This window comes from Heterodontus francisci, chromosome 33, assembly GCF_036365525.1.
Source record: "Heterodontus francisci isolate sHetFra1 chromosome 33, sHetFra1.hap1, whole genome shotgun sequence".
NCBI lineage: Eukaryota > Metazoa > Chordata > Chondrichthyes > Heterodontiformes > Heterodontidae > Heterodontus > Heterodontus francisci.
Window position 1 is genome coordinate 50,066,427 of NC_090403.1, and position 14,788 is coordinate 50,081,214.

At 45.4% G+C, this 14,788-nt stretch overlaps 2 non-coding genes across 2 annotated transcripts; one reads left to right on the forward strand and one right to left on the reverse strand.

Annotated features, from left to right (window-relative positions):
* Nucleotides 1-4,423: 4,423 nt before the first annotated feature.
* On the reverse strand, nt 4,424-4,495 carry trnac-gca (transfer RNA cysteine (anticodon GCA)). Its single transcript has one exon. It is a non-coding gene; the product is annotated as a tRNA-Cys (tRNA).
* A 9,241-nt stretch (nt 4,496-13,736) lies between these two features.
* trnac-gca (transfer RNA cysteine (anticodon GCA)) lies at nt 13,737-13,808 on the forward strand. The gene has a single exon. It is a non-coding gene; the product is annotated as a tRNA-Cys (tRNA).
* Nucleotides 13,809-14,788: the final 980 nt, after the last annotated feature.

Here is a 14,788-nt window from a genome sequence, read left to right on the forward strand (position 1 = left end):
GGCACCAGTTACAGTAAACTATAAAGGTTCAAACCTGCACCTAGCCCCTTCATGGAAACTTGTTTTTAATTTCCCAAAAACTATGAAAAGGAATTAGCTGCAGTCGCAAATATTTAATGAAGGAACCAGTTAAACAAACGCTTCGAGAATTCTAGCTGTTTGTTTTAAGAGTCAGAGGTTTGCAGTAGTTTGGCAAAGGGGTGGGTTTTAAGGAGAATCTTAAAAGAAGAGGGTAAGGTGCAGAGGCAGGAGGGTTTAGAGAGGCTATTCCACAATGTGGGGTCTGGGTTGTTGAAGGCACAGCCATCAATGGTGGGGTGAAGGGAGGGGGATGATGCACAAAAGGCCAGAGTAAGAGGAACAAGAGTTCAAGGGGTGGGTTGCTGTGCTTGAGGTGAGTACAGAGGTAGGGGAAGGCAAGACATAGGAACATACGAATTTGGAGCAGGAGTAGGCCACTCAATCCCTTGAGCCTGCTCCGCTATTCAATAACATCATGGCTGATCTGATTGTAACCTCGACTCCACATTCCCGCCTACCCCCGATAACCTTTCACCCCCTTGCTTATCAAGTATCTATCTACCTCTGCCTTAAAAATATTCAAAGACTCTGCTTCCACTGCCTTTTGAGGAAGAGAATTCCAAAGACACGCAGCCCTCTGACAGAAAAAAATTCTCCTCATCTCTGTCTTAAATGGGTGACCCCTTATTTTTAAATAGTGACCCCCTAGTTCTAGATTCTCCCACAAGGGGAAACATCCTTTCCACATCCACCCTGTCAAGACCCCTCAGGACCTTATATGTTTCAATCAAGTCGCCTCTTACTCTTCTAAACTCTAATCGATACAAGCCTAGCCTGTCCTTTCCTCATAAGGCAACCCGCCCAATTCAGGTATCAGTCCAGTAAACCTTCTCTGAATTTCTTTCAACGCACTTACATTCTTCCTTAAATAAAGATACCAATAGTGTACACAGTACTCCAGATGTGGACTCACCAATGCCCTGTATAACTGAAGCATAACCTCCCAATTTTTGTATTCAATTCCCCTCGCAATAAACAATAACATTCTATGAGCTTTCCCAATTACTTACTGAACCTGCATACTTGCCTTTTGCGATTCATGCACTAGGCCACCCAGATCCGTCTGCATCTCAGAGCTCCACAATCTCTCACCATTTAGATAATATGCTTCTTTGTTATTCTTCCTGCCAAAATGGACAGCTTCACATTTTCCCACATTATACTCCATCTGCCAGATTTTTGCCCACTCACTTAACCTATCTATATCCCTTTGTAGCTTCCTTATGTCCTCTTCACAACTTACTTTCCTACCTATCTTTGTGTCATCAGCAAATTTAGCAACCATACCTTCGGTCCCTTCATCCAAGTCATTTATATAAATTGTAAAAAGTTGAGGCCCCAACACAGATCCCTGTGACACACCACTCGTTGCATCTTGCCAACCAGAAAATGACCCATTTATGCCTACTCTCTGTTTCCTATTAGCTAGCCAATCTTCTATCCATGCCAATATGTTACCCCCTACACCATGACCACAAGTGGAGAGATGTGGACAAAAAGGCAGATGGAGGAAGAACATAGAACAGTACAGCACAGTACAGGCCCTTCGGCCCACGATGTTGTGCTGAACCTTTAACCTACTCTAAGATCAAACTAACTACCCACCCTTCATTCTACTATCATCCATGTACCTATCCAAGAGTCGCTTAAATGTCCCTAATGTATCTGCTTCTACTACCACCGCTGGCAGCGCATTCCACGCACCCACCACTCTCTGTGTAAAGAACCTACCTCTGACATCTCCCGGAAACCTTCCTCCAATCACCTTAAAATTATGTCCCCTGGTGATAGCCCTTTCCACCCTGGGAAAAAGTCTCTGACGATCCACTCTATCTATGCCTCTCATCATCTTGTACCCCTCAATCAAGTCACCTCTCATCCTTCTTCGCTCCAATGAGAAAAGCCCTAGCTCCCTCAACCTTTCTTCATAAGACATGCCCTCCAGTCCAGGCAGCATCCTGGTAAATCTCCTCTGCACCCTCTCTAAAGCTTCCACATCCTTCCTATAATGAGGCGACCAGAACTGAACACAATATTCCAAGTGTGGTCGAACCAGGGCCTTATAGAGCTGCAGCATAACCTCGCGGCTCTTAAACTCAATCCCCCTGTTAATGAAAGCCAACACACCATACGCCTTCTTAACAACCCTATCAACTTGGGTGGCAACTTTGAGCGATCTATGGACATGGACCCCAAGATCCCTCTGTTCCTCCACACTACCAAGAATCCTGTCTTTAAGCCTGTATTCCGCATTCATATTCTTCCAAAATGAATCACTTCATACTTTTCCAGGTTGAACATCTGCCACTTCTCAGCCCAGCTCTGCATCCTGTCAATGCCCCGTTGCAACCTACAACAGCCTTCCACACTATCCACAACTCCAGCAACCTTTGTGTCATCGGCAAACTTGCTAACCCAGCCTTCCACTTCCTCATCCAAGTCATTTATAAAAATCACAAAGAGCAGAGGTCCCAGAACAGATCCTTGTGGAACACCACTGGTCACCGAGCTCCATGCTGAATACTTTCCATCTACTACCACCCACTGACTTCTATGGGCTAGCCAATTTTGTATCCAGACAGCCAACTTTCCCTGAATCCCATGCCTCCTTACTTTCTGAATGAGCCTACCATGGGGCACCTTATCAAACGCCTTGCTAAAATCCATATACACCACATCCACTGCTCTTCCTTCATCAATGTGTTTTGTCACATCTTCAAAGAATTCAATAAGGCTTGTGAGGCATGACCTGCCCCTCACAAAGCCATGCTGACTGTCTCTAATCAAACCATGCTTTTCCAAATAATCATAAATCCTGTCTCTCAGAATCCTCTCCAATAATTTGCCCACTACCGACGTAAGACTGACTGGTCTATAATTCCCAGGGTTATCCCTATTCACTTTCTTGAACAAGGGAACAACATTTGCCACCCTCCAATCATCCGGTACTACTCCAGTGGACAGTGAAGACGCAAAGATCATTGCCAAAGGCGCAGCAATCTCTTCCCTCGCTTCCCGTAATATCCTTGGGTATATCCCGTCTGGCCCCGGGGACTTATCTGTCCTCATATCATTCAAAATTTCCAGCACATCCTCCCTCTTAACCTCAACCTGTTCGAGCATATCAGCCTGTTCCACGCTGTCCTCACAAACGACCAGGTCCCTCTCACTAGTGAATACTGAAGCAAAGTATTCATTTAGGAGCTCCCCTACCTCCTCCGACTCCAGCACCAAGTTCCCTCCACTATCCCTGATCGGCCCTACCCTCACTCTGGCCATCCTCTTGTTCCTCACATAAGTGTAGAGAAGTGTAGAGAAAAGAGAACAAGGCCAAGCTCATAAAAAGTGAGATAAGGTAAGAAAGAAAGAAAGACAGGTGGGGGAGAGAGGCATACAAATACATGGACAGATGAAATAAAAGGGAGTAGTGGTCAAATTAGGCAGATGCTATATGAATCCAAAATCTCAACAGGACAAGGTTCCACAGATGAGAGACTTCAGTTACATGGATAGATTGGCAAAGCTGGGGCTGTTCTCCTTAGAGAGAGAGGTTGAGAGGAGATATGATATAGGTAATCAGTGTCATGAGGGGTCTGGACACAATAGCTAGAGAGAAAGTGTTCCCATTGATGGAATCGTCGTGAACCAGGGGACACCACTTTCAGGTGATTGGTAAAAGAACCAGAGGCAACATGAGGAAAAAAATTTTAACGCAGAAAGTAGTTAGAAGCTGGAATGTACTGCCTGAGTGTGGTGGCTTTCAAAAGAGATTGGATAATTATCTGAAGAGAAAAACATTATAAGGCTATGGGGTAAGGGCAGGGGGAGTAGGACCAGCTGAGTAGTTCTTACAGACAGCCAGCACAATGGGCCGAATGGCCTCCTTCTGTGCTGTAACTAATCTATGATTCCAGGACTGAGGTTACGTCTTATTAGGGTAACTTGAGATTGGGGCTCATTTCTTCACATTTTATTATATTGATTTACAAAGAATACATTATCTTGCTTCTTCAGGCACAGTGTAGCTTATCACTTATCACCTTCGGCTTGGCAGAAATGCAAACGGAGCAGGATTTGAAGATTCCAATCTGCAGATTAGAACAGAATAAGTCCCAGACATCACTCATTATTACAAGCTCAAGGGGGCTGAGCAAAGCTGTGCTTCTCATCAGAAGTTTTGAACTCAACAACTCATAATGGAATGGCAGGGAAAGCTTGCTACAAGATGTTACATTCAATTAGCAAAAAGGATATAAGAACTGACTGAATGAATTGTTGGTTTTTAACAGACACTTTGGATAAATGGATTGGTGGATGTTGCTTCAATGGACAAAATTTACACAGGGGGCACCCAGATTTGAACTAGGGACCTCTTGATCTGCAGTCAAATGCTCTACCACTGAGCTATACCCCCCACAGTGAAAGGCTTTTATCTTCCGCTATAAGAGATTTTAATGTGGTAGGCCAAAAACTCATTTTGAACAGGAGCATTATTCATATCACACTCTTCACAGCAGAGAATATCTTATCCCACTTCTAAAGACCCAGGTGATGGATGGAGCTTTCATCCAATGTAAAAGATCCAGTATTAGTGGGTTGCCTTACAGATCCTGTTATTCAGTGATCTCACAAGGATCCATGAGATCACTCAATGAAGCATGGTAAATAGTACAAAATTATCTCTCATCTTCACATGGTCCATCTCCAACACTTCCCTTTCCTTCCTCAACTTCTCTTGTCTCCATCTCTGGGGATAGGCTGTCCACTAATATTCATTATAAGCGCAGCAACTCCCACAGCTACCTTGACCACACTTCCCCACATCCTACCTCCCAGTTTTGTCTCGAACGCATGTGTTCTGATGATGCAACTTACCGCAACAATGTTTCTGATACGTCTTCCTTTTTCCTCAACCGAGGATTCCTCTCCACTGTGGTTGACAGGGCCCTCAACCTTGTCCGACCCATATCCCACATTTCTGCCCTCACACCTTCCCTCCCTTCCAGAACTGCGACACTTCCCCTTGTCCTCACTTTCCACCCCACCAACCTCCACATCCAAAGGATCATCCTCTGCCATTTCTGCCACTTCCAGCGTGATGCCACCACCAAAACACATCTTCCCCTCCCCTCTCCTGTCAGCATTCTGAAGGGACTGTTCCCTCTGTGACACCCTGGTCCACTCCTCCATCACCCCCGATACCTTGGCCCCTTCCCACGGCACTTTCCCATGCAATCGCAAGAGATGTAACACCTGTCCTTTTACCTCATCTCTCCTCACCAGCCAAGGCCCCGAACACTCCTTCCAGGTGAAACAGCGATTTACTTGTACTTCTTTCAATTTAGTTTATTGTACTCACTGATCACAATGTGGTCTCCTCTACATTGGGTAGACCAAACACAGATTGGGTGAATGTAGTGTTTGATTGATCATGGTTTGATTGTATCAGTCTGTCCACTTATCTGTGTTCACTGTGTTTTATTGCTTAGGCCTATGGGCAACACTGCAGAGTCAAAAGTAAAACTAAAACACACACAGCTAGAAGCTTCGACAGAACTCACACACTGGCTGCTCTGGAAGCCATGTACTGAAATTGTGTAAGGACTTTTATAGTTAATGTGTTGTAAATAAATTAGTGTCTGCATTGCTCTGAAAAATTGGATATCCAAATTAAACCCAGTAACACGATGTAAACATACCAATTTTGCAAAACACCTCCACTCAGTCCGCAAGCATGACCCCGAGCTCCCGGTCACGTATCATTTTAATTCACCACCCTGCTCCATTCCCACACTTCTGTCCTTGGCCTGTGACAGTGTTCCAATGAAGCTCAACGTAAGCTTGAGGAACAGCACCTCGTCTTCTGATTAGGCACTCTACAGCCTTCTGGACTCAACATTAAGTTCAACAATTTCAGTGCATGAGTGCCATTTTAATTTTAATTTTTAAAAAATTATTTATTTTATTTTTTAATCATGTGCATGTCTTTAACCTGTTTTTCATGTTTTTGTTTTTGGACAGAGCTGTTCATTATTCTGCCATTAATACTCTCTCGATTAATGCTTTGTCTTTTACTACAACTATTAACACTCCCTTTGCCTTTTGTTCTGTGACATCTCTGTCATTAATCTCACCTGCCCTCTACACTATCTCACACCTTCCCTTTTGTTCTCCTTCCCCCCTCACCCCTTTCACTTGCTCAAAGCCATTTCCATTTCTAACTTCTGCCAGTTCCGATGAAGGGTCACAGACCTGAAATGTTAACTCTGCTTCTCTCTCCACAGATGCTGCCAGACCTGCTGAGTATTTCCAGCACTTTCTGTTTTTATTTCTGGTTTCCAACATCTGCAGTATTTTGCATTTATGATAAGATTATCAATATATTGAAGGAACCAACATCTCCCCTCCACTGCGCACTTCCTTCCAGTCTGTTAAAGAAATATTCACCACTGCTCTCTGCTTTCTGTTCCTTAGTGAATTTTGTATCCATACTGACACGGTCTCTTTAATGTTATTGCTTTTAATTTTTCTAACAAGTCTATTATGTGTTACTTTGTCAAGTGCCTTTTTTATTCTTTCATAGGATGTGGACATTGCTGGCAAGGCCCACATACGCATTATCAATTTCACTACCCTCATTTACTGTTACTTATCATACATAATGGCACTCTTTGGGGTAAGTTTAGGTTGAAAAAATATTCAATTAAATGTTACTAAATAAATTTCAGAATGAATATTCATATCCCTTCTCCCACCCCCTCCCCCATCTACCATGTGCAGTGAGTGAAACAATATGAAAGATCTCTTGCTGCAAAGTATCAAAGAGAACACTTTGTCTTCAACCAGAAGCCTCTGACTGCCATAAACTCCATTCCCTAGCTACCACTCTATCCATCTCCCACCATCTGAGGCTGAACCAAACGGTTCACAAACTCAGCATTCTATTTGACTCTGAAATGAACTTCTGACCCCATATCCTCTGCATTACCAACACTGCTTACTTCCATCTCAATAACATTCCCCATCTCCATCCCTACCTCAGCTCATCTGCTGCTGAAACCCTCACCACCACCTTCTCAAGGGCAATTAGGGATGGGCAAAAATGCTGGCCTTGCCAGCGATGCCCACATGAAAGAATACATTTTTAAAAAATCCATGTCTTTGTTACCCCTAGGCACATCTATTCCAATACTCTCCTGGCCAGCGCCCCACCTTCCATCTTCCATAAACTTAGGTTCATCCCAAATTTTACTGCCTGCATCCTAAGTCCCACCAAGTCCTATTCATCCAGCCACCCCCATACCCCGCCCCCCCCTCTCCCCACTCCCCTTGAGCTTACTGACCTATGTTGGCTCCTGGAATGGCGATACCTTGATTATAAAATTCTCATTCTTGTTTTCAATTCCTCCCATGGCCTGACCCCTTCCGAGCTTTGTAACCTCCTCCAACCTTGCAACCCTTTGAGATCTCTGTGCTCCTCCAACTCTAGCCTCTTACACATCCCTGATTTTTATCTCTCCATTATTGGTGGACGTGACTTCAGTGGCTTGACTCTCAGCTCTATAATTCTCTCCCTGAATCTCTCTGTCTCAGTGCTTGTGAAGGGGTATAGCTCAGTGGCAGAGCATTTCACTACAGGTCAAGAGGTTGCTGGCTTAAATCCAGTTGCCCCCTCATTAGCTCCAATTTTAAAATAAGCACAGAAAACAGCTGCAGAGGGAATTTGAGAAAGTGACATCACAGTAAACACAGAAGAGGAGAATGCCACATCTCAAGGAGGGGCAGTGCGGAAGTTACAGGTAAATATCTAATTTAAACCACCTATAACTTAAACTGGATCAGGTAATTGAGTCTTAAGTTATTTTCTTAGTAACTGTAGCCACTTGTCTTAGCAATAGAAGCATGGCAGGGCGCCTCAGTTCTGTTGAATTCACACCTTGAGTCAAGTGAGAACTCTAACATGCTTCTTGTGTTCTGGACAACTACAGGTGTAGGCGCACAAGTTCCACGTTTCGGAGCTTAAGCAGGAGCTGGTCTCATTACAGTGCTTCGTAGGGCTGGGGGCTATATGGATAGTATGGTTCTGAGGATGCTCACTCAAAGGTTTATGAATGTGCAGGCAGAGAGGTAATGGGTGACTGCCAAACAAACAAGGAGGACCAGGCAGTTAATGAGGAGTCCCCTGAGGGCATGCTAATCTCTAACTGGTATTCAGTTCTGAATACTGGTGAAAGTGATAGTTTCTCTGGGGACTAAAGCCAGAGCTAAGTCCAGGACATCACCTATGGCAAAAGTGCGAAGAGAAATGCAGACTGGTTTCAATCTCATAATGAAGAGCTGGAACCTGTCATAGCCGCTAAGCGCATTGCACTGTTGAACTACAAGAAAGCCCCCAGCGATTTAACATCCGCAGCACTTAAAGCAGCCAGAAGCACTGCACAAAGAACAGCCAGGCGCTGCGCAAACGACTACTGGCAACACCTATGCAGTCATATTCAGCTGGCCTCAGACACCGGAAACATCAGAGGAATGTATGATGGCATTAAGAGAGCTCTTGGGCCAACCATCAAGAAGATCGCCCCCCTCAAATCTAAATCAGGGGACATAATCACTGACCAACGCAAACAAATGGACCGCTGGGTTGAGCACTACCTAGAACTGTACTCCAGGGAGAATGTTGTCACTGAGACTGCCCTCAATGCAGCCCAGCCTCTACCAGTCATGGATGAGCTGGACATACAGCCAACAAAATCGGAACTCAGTGATGCCATTGATTCTCTAGCCAGCGGAAAAGCCCCTGGGAAGGACAGCATTACCCCTGAAATAATCAAGAGTGCCAAGCCTGCTATACTCTCAGCACTACACGAACTGCTATGCCTGTGCTGGGACGAGGGAGCAGTACCCCAGGACATGCGCGATGCCAATATCATCACCCTCTATAAAAACAAAGGTGACCACGGTGACTGCAACAACTACCGTGGAATCTCCCTGCTCAGCATAGTGGGGAAAGTCTTTGCTCGAGTCGCTCTAAACAGGCTCCAGAAGCTGGCCAAGCACGTCTACCCTGAGGCACAGTGTGGCTTTCGTGCAGAGAGATCGACGGTTGACATGCTGTTCTCCCTTCGTCAGATACAGGAGAAATGCCGCGAACAACAGATGCCCTTCTACATTGCTTTCATTGATATCACCAAAGCCTTTGACCTCGTCAGCAGACGTGGTCTCTTCAGACTACTAGAAAAGATTGGATGCCCACCAAAGCTACTAAGTATCATCACCTCATTCCATGACAATATGAAAGACACAATTCAACATGGTGGCTCCTCATCAGAGCCCTTTCCTATCCTGAGTGGCGTGAAACAGGGCTGTGTTCTCGCACCCACACTTTTTGGGATTTTCTTCTCCCTGCTGCTTTCACATGCGTTCAAGTCCTCTGAAGAAGGAATTTTCCTCCACACAAGATCAGGGGGCAGGTTGTTCAACCTTGCCCGTCTAAGAGCGAAGTCCAAAGTACGGAAAATCCTCATCAGGGAACTCGTCTTTGCTGACGATGCTGCTTTAACATCTCACACTGAAGAGTGCCTGCAGAGCCTCATCGACAGGTTTGCGGCTGCCTGCAATGAATTTGGCCTAACCATCAGCCTCAAGAAAACGAACATCATGGGGCAGGACATTAGAAGTGCTCCATCCATCAATATTGGCGACCACGCTCTGGAAGTGGTTCAAGAGTTCACCTACCTAGGCTCAACTATCACCAGTAACCTGTTTCTAGATGCAGAAATCAACAAGCGCATGGGAAAGGCTTCCACTGCTATGTCCAGACTGGCCAAGAGAGTGTGGGAAAATGGCGCACTGACACGGAACACAAAAGTCCGAGTGTATCAAGCCTGTGTCCTCAGTACCTTGCTCTATGGCAGCGAGGCCTGGACAACGTATGTCAGCCAAGAGCGACGTCTCAATTCATTCCATCTTCGCTGCCTCCGGAGAATACTTGGCATCAGGTGGCAGGACCGCATCTCCAACACAGAAGTCCTCGAGGCGGCCAACATCCCCAGCTTATACACACTACTGAGTCAGCGGCGCTTGAGATGGCTTGGCCATGTGAGCCGCATGGAAGATGGCAGGATCCCCAAAGACACATTGTACAGCGAGCTCGCCACTGGTATCAGACCCACCGGCCATCCATGTCTCTGCTTTAAAGACGTCTGCAAACGCGACATGAAATCCTGTGACATTGATCACAAGTCGTGGGAGTCAGTTGCCAGCGTCCGCCAAAGCTGGCGGGCAGCCATAAAGGCGGAGCTAAAGTGGGGCGAGTCGAAGAGACTTAGTAGTTGGCAGGAAAAAAGACAGAGGCGCAAGGGGAGAGCCAACTGTGTAACAGCCCCAACAAACAAATTTCTCTGCAGCACCTGTGGAAGAGCCTGTCACTCTAGAATTGGCCTTTATAGCCACTCCAGGCGCTGCTTCACAAACCACTGACCACCTCCAGGCGCTTATCCATTGTCTCTCGAGATAAGGAGGCCAAAGAAGAAGAAAGCCAGAGCTAAGTCCAGGGCACCCTTGATGACTCAGTTGAACAGGGTGGGAGGAGAAAAGTCAGAAAAGTAATAGTGATCGGGGATTCAATAGATGAGGGAATAGACAAACATTTCTGCAGCCGCAGACATGAGTCCAGGGTGGTATGTGACCTCCTTGGTGCCGGGGTCAAGGAAGTCACTGAGTGGTTGCAGAATATTCTGAGGGGGAAGGCGAGGGGTGACCAAAGGTTGTGGCCCATATTGGTACCAATGACAGAGGTAGAAAAAGGGAAGAGGTCTTGCAGGTAGATTTTTGGAAGCTAGGAAAGAAATTAAAAAATAGGACCTCAAAGGCTGTAATCTCTGGAAGAATATTCCTGGTGCCACATGCTAGTGAGTACAGAAATAGGCAGATAGTACAGATGAATGCATGGCTTGAGAGATGGTGCAGGAGGGCGAGCTTTAGCATTCTGGAGTGTTGGGATTGGTTCTGGCGGAATTGTGACCTGTAAAAGCCAGACCAGAGATTTAAATTAAGCCTCCACAGGATATTTGCCCACAGCGGCAGTTTTGTGTTTGGCCAAATATGTTCTTTGGAAGCAGTTGCCAAGAGGGAAACAAATGCTAATTCTCATTAAACTGTGTAATCCTCTGGATTTGAACTGTTTTGTGGGCTCAGGTGCTTACTTAACTTTGAATTCTTGACTGTTAAGATGTGGAAATGGGTTAAACACAAGTTGTAAATGAGGCCAGGATTTGCAGACGGAAATAAGCAGCTGAAATGCTTCTTAGCTTGTTTACTGAGGAAACGACCATATCAAATGAATGGAAAATATACTTGCTTGTTATAGGTACAGGAATAGGCCATTCAGCTCTTTGAGCCTACAAATTATTTGTGCAATTCCTTTTACAACTTTGAAATAAAAACAGAGCTTGCTGCAACAGTCAGCAGGTTTATTGCAGCACTGTGCCTGATGAGTGGGGCCACGTTTGTTAAATGCTGTGATAAACAACTATTTACTGAAAAGCAGAAAATACTCAGCAGGTCAGGTATCCGTGGAGAGAGAGAGTTAATGTTTCAGGTCAATGACCTTTTGCCAGAACTGGGGGGGTGGTGCGGGGGGAGGGGGGGATGGGTGTGGGTGTGGGGTGGGTTTTGGACCTGAGAGGATGGAATGCTGCAAGTTCAAAGGGAGGTCGGTTAAATTGAGTGAGGGCAGTAGAGAAATTGAGATAGCAGATGTCATACCGGCAGACCCTAATGGAATGATCAAGAGAGGGTAAGAGGCCAAAGAGAGGGGTCCAGGTGTAAAATAAATTCTGAAGACAGGAGAAAGGGTCCAAGTCTGTTGAGAGGTCATTGATTGGTAATGTTAACTCTTTTTCTCTTTCTGCATGTGCTGCCTGACCTGCTGAGTGTTTCCAGCATTTTCTATTTATACTTCAGATTTTCAGTATCCGCAGTACTTGGCATTTGTTCCCATGATAACCAGTACTTCTTGCTCTGGTGAGGTACAATGCCACTGCTCCCCACAAGGTGGAGACACACACAAAGCCATGAGTGAACAAAGTGGAGCATGTGTCGGAGTGGAGACTTCAGTTTGTAGAATATGTATCATCAGTCAAAAGCAAAATAACAGGAAAGCACTGTGTTAGAGGTGACTGTTAGAGAGGACAATCTGTTTGAATCAGCTACTCTTTGCTTAATGGACTTTAGTGGAGGAAGAATTGACCATTCAACGGGTACAGTCTCAATGGGAATTTTCTTCACACAGTCATGTCATATGGCCCCTTCTTTGGGTCTGGAACACTTTATGTATTCATGTGGCAGGAAGGTGACTCAGGAGGGCTGCATTTGTTTGCAAATTGAGGAGCCAGAATAAATCTGATTGTCCCCTTCACAACCGCATAAAATATGCAGCTGATCCCTTTGACTCAAAGTCATAATATCACAGGGGTATAGCAGTTACAATGCTTGTTCCCAAGATCATGAAACTAATAAATGCTGTCACTGAACTTTGAACATTGCACCTGAACTGAGCCCCAATTGGCAGCGAGTCTGAGAGAGGTTCCATCACTGTATTCAATGTGGAAAGTGTTGAATGCAAGTGATGACAAAAGAACGGATGGAGACCAAATTCAGAGACAGTAAACTGGCAGCAGTTTGGTAAATATTAGACAGCATAAAAATAATTCTAATAAACTATCCACCACTATTATACTTGCCTCATCTTTCTTCCAAGTCGACTTCCGGCCATGAATGCGAGGCAAGCATGAAATCCCAATGCTGCCTTTGTTGCCCTGACAGTACAAATTGAGACAATGCAGTTTTGCTCATTCTCTGCAGCTGCACTGTGCTCATTCAAAGCTCTCAAGTAACTCCACTTGTCCTCTCTCCACCAATGCACAATCTTGCTAAGTTGCAGTTTGGTCAGTCAGACCAGCAAGTGAGAGTTTGCAATGCAGCAAAGTGCATTGTGCAAAAGAAGCCAAAGCTGTGCTTTTCGCAAGAAATGTTGCTGCGGAAAATGGGAAGAACGTCCCTGCTCTTCTTAAATTCTACCATTCCATCATTGACCGCCACCTAGGAAGACACACAAGGCCCTGCTTGGAGGATTGATCTGAAAAATGGACCCTCTTTCCTTGACTGCCCTTCCCTCAGTCATGAAGTGAATTGTGAATTGCCAGCCTGGATTGTGTGCACACATCTTTGGAGTGGGGGAGCTAGAACATACAGTCTTTTGACTCAGTGGTGCAAGGGTGGCCACTGAGCGGCGGCAGATGAATAGAGACGAGCAGCCCGTGCAAATATTCCCGGCATGACACCACGCACCAAGAAAACTGGGCAAATGAGAAATAGCTACCAAAAATTTTCCAATGGCAGTGCACTTGCCTCATCTTTCTTCCAAGTCGACTTGCGGCCATGAATCCTATGCAAAAAGCACGGGACCTTCCCCCAAATATTAACGTGCTGATGCCCGCAATGAAGCCAAGTGCATGAAGTGGGGCATCTCAGGGGTGGCTGGAAATTGGGCCCAGCTGGTGATGTGCCCCAATGATATGGAGGAGCTGGTGCGGCTGTCAAGAATCCTTTGGCTCATTTACTTTGGATGCTAAAAGAAGCATTTCTTTGCAGTGGGGGGTATAGCTCAGTGGGAGAGCATTTGACTGCAGATCAAGAGGTCCCTGGTTCAAATCCAGGTGCCCCCTTTTCCAGCACCACTTTCTCATTATGATTGCTGCTATTCCTTGCCCATTGTCAGCAGCTGATCATGCCACACAGAGCATGGCCTTTTGCTCTCGACCACACAAAAACATTGTCGTAACTGCTTTGCGTTTCACCCATTGCTCTGTGAATTAGTCCGCCTGAAGTCGTTATACAATTCTCTCTTGAAATTTACAAATCAAACTTTCAGCCAGTCCCTTCCACATTAGAACAAGTCGCGGTGCAAAGAAATGCTCCGCATGTCACCTCACCTTCTTTTGCCAAACACTTTCCGTCTCTGTCCTCTTCTTACCAAACCGAATGCAAGTGGCAACTGTTTATTTGCTCCTGAAAACCTTTCATGATTTTGATGAGCACACAATCAGTAAAAGTAAGTGTGCAGACAGGATGCGGTGCCATGCTAAGAAAGAACGCAGAGGAGACTTTTGAAAGCAAAGTTTGATATTGTGAAATCGCTTCTTCAAAATGACCCCATCCCTGTCTTGCAGGTGCAATTGATGAAAGTTGACAGGTCTGAAACGTTGACTTTGCTTCTCTCTCCACAGATGCTAGCAGACCTACTGAGCGTTTGCAGCATTTTGTGTTTTTACTGCAGCCTAAAATGCAATGTTTTTAGCCCCATAGACAATTTTATCCAGAAATACTTGAAAGCAAGCATGGTAGCTGGCTGGTACAGCTCAGTAGGAGAGCACTTGACTGCAGATCACGAGGTCTCTGCTTGAAATCCCAATGCTGCCTTTGTTGCCCTGACAGTACAAATTGAGACAATGCAGTTTTGCTCATTCTCTGCAGCTGCACTGTGCTCATTCAAAGCTCTCAAGTAACTCCACTTGTCCTCTCTCCACCAATGCACAATCTTGCTAAGTTGGAGTTTGGTCAGTCAGACCAGCAAGTGAGAGTTTGCAATGCAGCAAAGTGCATTGTGCAAATGAAGCCAAAGCTGTGCTTTTCGCAAGAAATGTTG